This window comes from Nilaparvata lugens, chromosome 5, assembly GCF_014356525.2.
Source record: "Nilaparvata lugens isolate BPH chromosome 5, ASM1435652v1, whole genome shotgun sequence".
Lineage (NCBI taxonomy): Eukaryota > Metazoa > Arthropoda > Insecta > Hemiptera > Delphacidae > Nilaparvata > Nilaparvata lugens.
The window spans coordinates 8,094,876-8,104,871 of record NC_052508.1 but is presented as its reverse complement, the minus strand read 5'-3'; the positions used below and the strand labels follow the sequence as shown (position 1 = coordinate 8,104,871).

Sequence of the window (9,996 nt, the reverse complement as noted above, 5' to 3'; positions counted from 1 at the left end):
TGAACATTAATTGTAGAAAATATCATGCTTAATCTTTTCCACTCAAATTGTTTTGTTTAAATTGTATCTGAAGCCTGATAATTGAGAATCTAAAATCAAACTTTGCATAGATGGGGCGGAGCTCCTGAAATTTTTACAGATATGGGACTTATGGCAGTTGATAGAGCTTATCGATGACTATTTCAGGTATAACTTTAATCAAAATCGTAGGAGCCGTTTTTGAGAAAATCGCGATAAACTCTGTTTTTGACAACATTTTCGCCATTTTAGCCGCCATCTTGTATCGCATTTGATCGAAATTGTTCGTGTCGGATCCTTATATTGTAAGGACCTTACGTTCCAAAATTCAAGTCATTCCGTTAATTGGGAGATGAGATATCGTGTAACAGACGCACATACACTCATACACACACACACACACACACACACATACAGACCAATACCCAAAAACCACTTTTTTGGACTCAGGGGACCTTGAAACGTATAGAAATTTAGAAATTGGGGTACCTTAATTTTTTTCGGAAAGCAATAGTCTACTTTCCTTACCTATGGTAATAGGGCAAGGAAAGTAAAAATCATCTCATACACTTTCTTACGTTTTTTTGGTGGTTGAACCTTTAAGTAAGTAAAGTAAATTCGTATGGCTTTTTGATGGTGGAGAGTCCCTTGCGGGAAGGTCCCACCTCACCTGAATATATAATTTGAGCCGACAATAGGCCTTTTGACTGTCATAATTAAGCCGGGAACGACAGTTTAACATGTCAGTCCGATAACACGGGAGTGACCTGATTGTTAAAAAACTTGCAGTAATAATTGGGCAGTCCAGAGGACAAATATGATATTAGTCCTACGGTACAGATTATTTGTTCTATCAGGCGACTCATAAGGTAATTGTAATGAATCATAAATAGTAATATCAGTATCGTCGTAAGATAAATATGAGACGTTTCGCTACAATACAGAGTGAGTTATGCACTGAAACATATCTTTTCCTACAGTTACGTTGAAAAGTGGCCATTGCTGCACTGATTACAGAACGCAAAGAATCACTTTTCCGCTCTAGTGCGGGAAAAATTTTTCTGCACTCCAGATTTGCAACATGGCAACGCAAAATACTTAGTAGGTTATATGGAGCAACAGTGCAGCAAAATCAAAATGAAGTTGGTAACAGTGACTGCTGTGGCTGCTATAGTGAGCAGAGGTGCAACCAAGCACAACGCGCTAATTATTATTCATTATATATTATAACCAAGGACAACGAGGACTTTAGGATTTTAAGATTAAGGTTTTTATCAATAATAAAATTACACAGAAAAACATATGATGGATTTCAGGCAATTTTACCCATAATTACCCACTTTTCATATTCAATGGTAACTGTAGGAAAAACTTAATGTGAAATACGTGCGCAAAGTTCCTCTGCTGCACTCAAGAAACCATTCCGCCCTCGCCTACGGCTCGGGCGTAAACGTTTCTTTCGGTGCAGCAAAGTGTCACTTTGCGCACTAGTTGCACAAATAACTATACCTCCACTCTTAGATCAGAAAAATCATGATCTTCAAATGCTTATAAATCAAGAATAGGAATGAATTTTGCCAATATGATGACATATTACTGTTCCTCTCGTCATGTAACTTACTATCATTCCTAAGAGTTTGAACGATTTTGATTTTTGAAATTTTTTGCAAAAATCCATGTTTTTTATTCATGGATTTCATGAAAAATGCAAATCTCCCAGATTTTGATGATATTCGGGCTATGGATAGAGGTTGACCTAACAAGTGTCGTGCTATAATATGAGACGTTTCACTACAATACAGTGTGAGTTATTTACTGAAACATAAAATCTTACCTCACCTCTAAGATCAGAAAGATAAATCTTTACCCGTTTATCATATTCTAGACAGGTCCAGCTTTACTTGGGAAGAGGAAAACTAAGCCTAGACTCATTAATTTATACTGATCTTGAAAAAGTATTATGAAAATGTAGAGGATAAACCAAAGTTTGACTTCATACAATTTATTATAATGCAGCAATAAATTTATGTAATAACTTAAATCAATCAAGATTTAATAGTTGACATTTAAAATTCCACGTGATTCTTGATTTAGCACATTATTTAACAAAAAATAAGTAAATTTTATTGGATAAGAAGATTAAGTTGTCACATGTACTACTTACAAAAATAATGAAATATTGCAATAGTAAAGAAATAGTTTCGGTTACAATGCATTTATTGACCGAGCGAAGTGAGGTCTAAGATTCAAGTCGACGGTTTGGCATTTCTCAATGTTAAAATGTTTATATGTTTTTATATTGCGCATTTACGGCGAAACGCGGTAATAGATTTTCATGAAAATTTGACAGGTATGTTCCTTTTTAAATTACGCGTCGACGTATATACAAGGTTTTTGGAAATTTTGCATTTCAAGGATAATATAAAAGGAAAAAGGAGCCTCCTTCATACGCCAATATTACCGTAAAAATTAGACTATAGAACTATTCATCATAAATCAGCTGTCGTCTAGTGGACTATAATACTACCCGTTCAAAAACATCGAACATCTTGAAAATGTATCTTTCCATTAACGTTAGTAGACAGTTGACTATAATTCTACCCGTTCAAAAACATCGAACATCTTGAAAATTGTATCTTTCCATCAACGTTGTAGACAGTTGCAGCCAGACCTGATAACAGCGCTCACACTCACATTCCGGGACAACTACACGTCACGGCACGATATAGGACAGGAAGCTCTATGTTTATTTAGGATTTTTTCTAGACATTTTTAATTGATAAATTATTTATTAATTTTTGAGAAAACATAACAACAGGTCAATGTAGCTCACTGAGCGTGAGGTCTAACTGTTCACAGAACTACTAGTACTTTTGAAATAAAATCCTATAGTGCAAGGTCTAAAGTAAAGTAAAAGTAAATTCGTATGGCTTTTGTTGGTGGCGAGTCCCTTGCGGGAAGGTCCCACCGCCTGAATATATAAATTAAGCCGTCAATGGGCCTTATTACGACTGTCATACTTCAGTCGGGACCAAAAAGTCTAAATTAACCTTATATAGATAAATTTATAAACCTTGCTATACAGTGAGGACGACGTTATAATGACAGTGGAGAAACATAGCAGGGCAGCAGTGCCGATTATTGAGATGAAATATTTTCTCAATTGATTATATTTCTACATTATTAAAGAACGATATGGCAGCATTGCAGAACTAGAGAAGGATAGCGCTATTTATTTCATTTACACATGCGCAATATCAAAACAATGATTGGGAGAGAAACAACAGAATTAATCCAAAACTATTTCTCCTCCAGAATTTAGATAGTTGATGAGCAGATCTGAATAAGTAGGCTTATTCGAATGATAGACAAGGATAGCAACATAAATGTTATCAATTACTGCCGTTATAACGTGGACCTCACAATAGGATTTTTTCAAAAGTAAAAATGAAATGAGTAGTTTAGTTTTCACTATTTGAGAAACTATGAAAGGTTTTCATAGAGCAGAGATTAAGGTAGAATCATAGAGAAACAATAGCTTAAGTAGATATCCCATGGTATAGGGCGTTTATGTCGCAACTTTTACTGTTATCTCAAGCCGATTACTGTCGATATTTACTGTTGTGACCGGGTGAGAGTGTATGAACGGCACAATATGAGAGACTACCAGCGTCATAAAGCTTCACGGGAAAGAACTACGTGGATTATCGGCTTCAGATAACAGTAAAAGTTGCGACATAGGGCGACTACGCCCTATACCATGGGATATCTATTTATGCTATTGTTTCTCTATGGTAGAATGTACCAAAGAAGGCAGCTGAGTGTTTAAATAATGGATGTATTTAAATTTATCAGTTCAGTTTTGTTAATTCTATGGCTCTCCTGCATAGAAGTCGCATGTTACTATTTGAGAAACGGTCAAAAAGTTTGAGAAACTATGAAAGGCTTTCATAGAGGAGAGGTTAAGGTAGGTAGAGTGTACCAGAGAAGGCAGCTGAGTGTTTAAATAATGGATGTATCTAAATTTATCAGTTCAGTTTTGTTAATTCCTCCCGGCATAGAAGTCGCATGTTACTATTTGAGAAACGGTCAAAAAGTTTGAGAAACTATGAAAGGCTTTCATAGAGGAGAGGTTAAGGTGCAGAGAATGAAATAAGGAGAAAAGTAAGAGAGATGAGAAAGTAGAAGAAGAGAAATTGAAGAAATGATATGAATATGAATCAATTCAATTCTTGTTTACACCTGCTTCTGAGCCAATTCAATAAATATGATTTATAAATGTTAACTATAAATATAATTGAGGAGAGGTTAAAGGTAGAGTGTACCAGAGAAGGCAGCTGAGTGTTTAAATAATGGATGTATCTAAATGTATTCGCTTCTTTTTCACTACTTTGGCCGCCCCAATATGTTCAGACACATCTGAATACATGCATTACTTTCAACAATCTCTGCTACCTTCTCCAATACAATCTACCTTAGCCGCTCCACTATAGTGAGGTCCACGTTATAATGGCAGTGGATAAAGATAGGAGAACAACGTTGCCGATCCTCTGTCTTGTCAATGCCTTCTATGGAGGATCACTGATACCGGTTTATTGATGTGATATTAACGGTTCATTCTCGTTTAAAAAAATCAATTATTTTTCATCAAGCAAGACATTATATTTATCAATGATTTTCATAATGAATTTTCATAATCAAGATGAAATATTTTGTTAATTATTAATTCTACATTGTTGAAAGACGATCAGGCAACAGAGCAAAGCGAGAAAGAGATAGCGCTATCCGCTTTGTTGAATGATCGACAAGGATAGCAATACCATTGCTTATCAAACACTGCCATTATAACGTGGGCCCTGACTATAGTAAATTTGTAGTAAAATAAAGGGTACTTGATAAATTTTATCGTGTTTTTATAATCAGTAGCCTTAAAAAGAAGAGTGAATATTGGTCAAATAACTGACTATATACGTTATGAAAACACCCTACCGTACCTCAAGGATAGTTTATAGCTACACTATATACTATTCTTGACCGTACCTCAGTTTGAATAAGTAACTGAAGGGCCGTTTTTATAGAAGATTCTTGACGATGTCTTAGCCAAGCACGCTTTGGTGAACCAATTAGAATCGTTATTCTGCAAGTATAGCTAGGTACACGTTAAGGTGCGTACAGATATACGCGCCGCGAACATGAGCAATTCACTTTTAATCAGCTAATGCCAAGCTTTTTATATCTGTATCTTACAGTTTCTGTAAAAATACAGATATAGTCAGCTGATTAAAAGTGAATTGCTCATGTTCGCGGCGCGTATATCTGTACGCACCTTTATAATAGCAGTATTTGATTAGTGTTGCTATGCTTATCTATCATTTGACAAAGCAGATAACACTAACGTTGCAACGTTGTCAGATCGTTTTTTAACAATGTAGAAATATAGTTTACGAAATATGTAATCCCAATTATGAAAATCTATTAAATCATTGAATGAAGAGTGAATATTGCATCAGATATATCGATATCAGCCATCTTCTATAGAAGGCAGTGACAAGGCAGCGAATCGGCAACACTGTTCTCCTATCTTTCTCCAATGCCATTATAACGTGTACCTCACTATAATGCTACTAAGTGCCGGTTGCAGAAAAGCAGGTTAAATTTTAACTGTGATTGTTATAAGAGAAGCCGTCTTTTCAAAAACCCTTCTCTGATTGGTACTCGTGGAATTAATCACGATTAAAATTTAACCGGCTTTTGTGCAACGACGGCTTCTCTGATTAGTTCTCGTGAAGTTAATCACGGTTAAAATTAAACCGGCGTTTGTTTAAAGTACATGAGACCCACTCTCCCAAAAAATAAAAACGACCAAAATTTTTCTCCAAATATATTTACATTCATATAAGATAATCTCAACATAATTTGGTTTCATCAACTTGCACACACTCTCACAATCATACAGGCGCTCTCAGAAAAGTAACCAGCATTACTTTCTTTTCAGTCAGACGTTACAATAATCATGATTTCAAAACAAACACTGTTCCAACATCTCACATTATACCCAAGTTTTATTGAAATTTACAGTCAAAAATAGTTTAATGATATATGTATATTGTAATGCAGCATAAATAGTAGTTATCATCACCTATTGAACTTGAAACTTTCTAAAAATGTTTACTAGTAGATTTTTTCACCCTTCATAAGGATAATACCTACACGTACACCACCCTTCACAAATACAACAACACACAGACTTATACATTCACCATCCTAGAGAAAGACAACAAACATTTTTTCGAAAAAAGAATCTATCAAATGTCATCATTTTACACACTATTTATCATTAATAATCATCACCATACTATCTTCATCTTTACAATAATATTGTTAAGCTTAGGAAAAAAATTTGAAACAAAAAACTGTCAGTTTAGCGTAAACTTCAATGTTTTTTCATCAGTTTGTCTCGCGCATGGTTTTACAGATAGTCCGCTCACTTGATACACTACTTTCGCAACATCCTCACAGAGGAAACTCACAGAAATGATGACCGACCTATCACACTCTCAGATTTGCAACGCATTTACTCATGTATCGTCCGCCGTTTTACATCCACACACATCTCTAGCTCCGCAAATAAGCATCAGGTACGGTACCGCTCTTTTTTCAAAAGATTTTCACCACCGATGTTGCACATCACAACGTATTCTTTCATACTGATGCTGTCGAAGTGGAGGCACAACAAACACTGGCAGGGAGTAAAACAATCAATATTATTCGAAGGAAAAATCTAATAGCTTGATAACAATATAAAACAAAAAGAACTAAGTAAAAACAATAAATTATTTGAAGAAAAAAAACTAATAGCTTGAAAACAATATGCGCTATTATAGAACAGAAAAAATCTAGTAAGCTGTCTAACAATACTAAACTACTTCTAGCTCCTAGTTTAACATCATGTCTAATGGTTAACAATTTAACTTTGCACTGAATGTTGTTAGTTTGCCAAGAAAAACCCGAAATCAGTGGATTATATGGAAATTGTTTGGATAAAAAATATGATGGTCTATGTAACAAATAGTAGATAGTCATTGAAGAAATTAAATAGATGGGAGAAATATGGAATTCCAAAGCTGAATTCAATCATTGAACAGAAATATTAGCATTTTATGCAAGTTTTAGGAAATCATAATAATTACAATAGTGAAAAAGGCTTGATATACTGCAAGTATGATAAATCTGTAGAAATCAAATCAATCAGCAACCGGGCCTGAGTCAAGTAACTAAAAAATGATAGTTTAGGGAAGAGACTCATTTAGCAATATTATTACAAAACCTTTAATCCGTAAGGGGGAGCATATTTTTATAATAGCGATTTTAAACTCCAGATATGTTCGAAGAACAGGTTAGGAGTTCAATTTCTCAATATTTTTATTGTCAAATTATTAAGTTATTTATTGTCAAATTATTATTAAATTATAGTTGAAGATTGTATTATTTTGAAGGAGTGTAAATGGATAGTTAGTTCAACCCTAAGCCCAAAATTGGAGATTTAGTTGAATGGAATTTAAGCAATCTAAAAAACCAAACACGCCTCTCATTCAATCATCCTCCAAGGAAATTTTTCGAAAATAACAAAAACATAAGATTAACAATAAGAAAATTTATTCTCATTAACTACGCTCAATTTATAATATATCAATTTCCATCATCAGTCACAAACGAAATCGAATTTCTGATTGCAGATGACGACGAAAAATTACAACAAATACATCATAAACGCATAAATATTATGTGCAAGTCTATTTTCACTATATTTGTGAAAAAAAAATACAAAAAAACAAAGTACTAAACGCTTTTTTCAAACTAAATTGCAATATACTATTTTTACAAAATCAAAAAAATATGTACTAAATTATTATCATTATTATAAAAAACTCGACCAACTATCAACATTAAAGGCCTTCAAATTTTGCCTCACTCCACTCATTACAGTAACTTACTACAAAATTAATATCGAAAAATAGATATCAAGCAAAATAAATTGCAAATAGTTTTGAAAGAAAATGACAAAAAATGCCGAAAAAATTACACCATTAGAGGTCCTTCTGGTGACATCATTTAGATCAAATATTCAATAGAATTCCACACCAGAATTATTATTCTATTAAAAACGACAAGTATTCCAGCACAATACGTAAACCTACTGAATTACTTTCTCAAACATAAAAAATGATAACATTATTCTCACTTGACAGTTCCTATTAGATAAAAAAACACAGAAACCTCTGAAATTTCATCATCACATGAAAATGAAGCAAATTTTATCAAGTGAAAGTTTTAATCTACCCTGAATTAATTTCTAATACACGGGACAGTCTATAACCAGGATTTTCGAACTCAAAAGGTCGAAATTATAGTGACACAATTTTTATCTATCCTGATTAATTTTTAAAACACGGAGTATTCTTTAAACTGGATTTGTGAAAAGAGGTTTGTTTCATCACTTGAAATCAATGATACAACAACAGTAGTAGTTCACAAATCAATTTTAGAAAAATAAATTGATAACAAAGAAAAAGTATCAAACACTGTTTTAAGAGGGTTCTACATCAGGTGTGAATTGTCTCTGATATTGGTTTGTGTGCCTCCCCTACTTTTCCACCAAAAAACACCCCCCCCCAACACTTCACACCCTCTCTAAAACCACCGGTAACAATCGTCGACAGTCTTCTTCTTCCCCCTCTTCTTCATTTTTTGACTCTCACACACGAACCCCCAGAAGAATAACAGTTCTAGCAGCTTTGCAGTATTGTTTTGTTGTTGAAAATACTGGAATCTCCTGCAAACAGAAAACATACTATAAATGTCTATTTATCCTTATAATAAGTACATTATAAAAATGATAGGGAGAGGTAAAATAAGGTAACCTTGTGCTAATCCTCTCCCAAATTTAGATAAGGTTACACATAGGGCCGGTTTCCGAGCTCAGGATTTAGCTAAGTTCTAAACCTTAAACAGCTGGAGTCAGAAAATTGGCTTTCCGAAACAGGCCGTAGTCGAAGTCATGTTTAAATTAAATTCCGAAAACTAGAAAATTTAACACAAAATAAAATAAAGAGAAAATCGTGTAAAGTTTCAGTTATTTTCAATTATTTAGGAATGTTTTATTTGGACGTTTCCAATTATAATTTGTCTCAATTAATTGAGTAAATGAGCATAGCCTAATGTTTGGACCTATCGAAATTTGGAAAAGGAACAAATTTTATGCTATGGCTGTTGGTCTTTTTCTAATTCTAAATTTATTAATGTATAAATCCTATATAAAAGGTAGCATAAGAAGATATCCCATGTATCCCTTCATGTTTCAAATTTCAAGTCGATTTTTCGGTAAGCCGATTATTGTCGACTACTGTCTATTATTACTGTGTTGTTGGGGTGAGAAAGTAAGAACGGTACAGTATGAGACACTACCAGCGTCACATAGCTTCACGAAAAATAACTATAGTGCGGTCCACGTTATAATGACAGTATTTGATCAACTTTGGTTTTGCTGTCCTTGTCTACCATTCGACAAAGCCGGTGGTACTATCCTTTTCTAGGTCCACAACGATGCCAATTATGTTTTTGACAGTGTAGAAATATAATTAATTAATACAGAGAACTGGCATCGCTATTCTTCTATCTTTATATACTGCCATTATAACGTGGACCTCACAATAGTAGGACTCTCGGCTTGAGTTAAGAGTGAAATTTATAACATAAATGGCCTATACCATGGGATATCTTCTTCTGCTATATTTTCTCTGTAATATGACTATAAATGATACAGTATCACCACACATGGATACAGTATTAAAACAATATGATTCAGAATCATCTCGAATTGATACACAACAACGGAATTTGATACAAAACTTCTAAACTTTGAATGAATTGTACAATCCATGAGATATCTTCTTATGCTATCTTTTCTCTATGGTTTTA

General features: G+C 33.8%; 1 protein-coding gene across 1 annotated transcript in view; it reads right to left on the bottom strand.

The window, feature by feature from the left end:
* Nucleotides 1–5,886: 5,886 nt before the first annotated feature.
* The window catches only part of LOC111047279 (exportin-1-like), a 54,059-nt gene continuing 49,949 nt past the window's right edge, over nucleotides 5,887–9,996 (bottom strand). Inside the window, exon 21 of the mRNA XM_039429845.1 lies at nucleotides 5,887–8,851. The gene's annotated coding sequence lies outside the window, so the exon portion shown is untranslated. The remainder of the gene's footprint in view (nucleotides 8,852–9,996) is intronic.